Source organism: Mandrillus leucophaeus, unplaced genomic scaffold (assembly GCF_000951045.1).
Source record: "Mandrillus leucophaeus isolate KB7577 unplaced genomic scaffold, Mleu.le_1.0 Scaffold372, whole genome shotgun sequence".
NCBI lineage: Eukaryota > Metazoa > Chordata > Mammalia > Primates > Cercopithecidae > Mandrillus > Mandrillus leucophaeus.
Window position 1 is genome coordinate 2,346,039 of NW_012103943.1, and position 2,389 is coordinate 2,348,427.

Consider the following 2,389-nt stretch of genomic DNA (forward strand, 5'->3'; position numbering starts at 1 on the left):
AAAAAAAAAAAAAGTTAATCTCATAGTAGTAAAGAGTAGAATAGTGCTTACCAGTGGCTGGAGATAGGAGGGAGCAGGCAAGAAGGGTTAGAGATTGGTCCAGGGGTCCAAAGTTACAGTTAGACAGGAGGAATAAATTATGCTGTTACATTGCACAGTAGGGTAACTATGGTTAACAATATTGTATTGTATATTTTTAAAAGAGCTAAAACAATTTTGAATGTTCTCATACAAAGAGATGGTAAATAAATGAGATGGACATGCGAAATAGCCTGATTTTGTCACCATAGAATGTACACATGTATCAGCCGGGCATGGTGGCTTACACCTGTAATCCTAGCACTTTGGGGGGCCGAGGCAGGCAGATCACCTGAGGTCAGGAGTTCAAGACCAGCCTGGTCAATATGGTGAAACCCCGTCTCTACTAAAAATACAAAAATTAGCCAGACTTGGTGGCAGGTGCCTGTAATCCCAGCTACTCGGGAGGCTGAGGCAGGAGAATCACTTGGACCTGGGAAGTAGAGATTGCAGGGGGCAGAGATCGTGCCACTGCACTCTAGCCTGGGTAACAGAGTAAGACTCCATCTCAAAAAAAAAAAAAAAAATGAATGTATACATGTATCAAAACATCACACCATCCTCCATACATATGTACAATTATTATGTTAATTAAAAGCAAAGTTTAAAAAAATAATTTGAAGCCAGCGGTATTGAATTTAGTAAGGCCCAAGCCTGTCTCAAGGCAGTGGGAAATTCAGGTCTCCTGATATGTGAGGCCAGGAGAGAAGCTGCAGGAAGAAACAGCGGGCTGAAGTGATATGGGAAATTTTCTCCTGGTTGGCGAGGTCCTATTTTTTCTTCTTCCAGCTATTTTGAAATATACAATAGATTTTTATAAATCATAGTTACATTACTGTGAGAGGTTCTTAATACAATAGACTATTATAGTAGAACAGACTATTTTTCTGCTATGTAACGGTCTTTTTTTTAAGAGACAGGGTCTCGCTCTGTCACCCCCACTGGAGTGCAGTGGCACAATCCTATTATAGATCACTGCAACTTCAAACTCTTGGCCTCAAGTGATCCCACTGCCTTGGCCTCCCAAAGCACTGGGATTATAGGCATGAGTCACCTATGCCTGGCCTGGAGTTCTTTAAAATATGTTTGTAGTTGAAAACAAAAATATGTTTGTAGTTGAAAAGAAGTAGTTATAACATCTTCTGATGAGGTATTCAATGTATATAGAGTAATATATAAGACAACTGCAATACAAAGAATTGAGGCTAAAGGGACCAATATGGTAGGAATGTTTCTATATTCTACTTGAAGTGGCAGAAGTATTTATTCTAACTAAACTATGCAAAGTTAAATTTTTATATTGTAACCTCTAGGGCAACCAAAAATATACAAAGAGATATAGTCAAAATGCAATAGATCAAATGGGATACAAAAAAAGTTTCAAAAGAAGGCAGAAAAGGAGAAGGAGAGGAACAAAAAAAAATTAGGGGACAAGAAAACAAATAATGAAATAGTAGACTTCAAACATATCAGTAATTACATTAAATGTAAGTGGGCTAAACAAACTAATTAAAAAGTTTGTCAAAATGGAGAAAAAACACAAACCAAATATATGCTGTCAACAAGAAATTCACTTCAAATGTAAAAATATAAGTAGATTCAAAGTAAAAGTATGGACTCTGGGCTTTCAGCTCAGAGGAAGTCAAAGTGCAACCTTCTTCTGTCATGCAGCATCTGATTTCGTCTAACACCAGCTGCCTCCTCCATGCCATTCAGGTTCAAGCACACCAAGATGAAAGTTGTATACCTGAGGTACACTGGTGGGGAAGTCAGTGTCATGCCTGCCCTGACCCCTGAGATCAACTCCATGGATCTGTCTCCAAATAAATGTTGGTGATGACATTGCCAAGAAAGCTAGTGACTGGAAGACCCTAAGCATTACAGTGAAATGAACCATTCAGAACACGCAGGCTCAGATGGAGGTGGTACATTCTGCCTCTGCACTAACATCAAAGTTCTCCAAGAATCACTCTGAGACAGAAAGCAGCAAAAAATAAAATAAAATAAAACAAAATAAAATAAAATGAATAAATAAAAGTAAGCAGGGTGGAAATATCATTTCTGTTGCAATTGTCAGCATCTCCCAATGCAGCACTGACATTTAGCTAGAGAACTCTCTGGAACCCTTAAAGAGCTCCTGGAGACTGTCCACCAACTGGTGGACTGCACTATTGATGGCTACCACCCTTGTGGCATCATAGATGACATCGACAATGGCATAGTGGAATGTCCAGCTAGTTAACAACTACAAAGGAAAATATTTAAATGAAGGATCATTTGACAACCAAAAAAAAAAAAAAAAAAAAAAAAA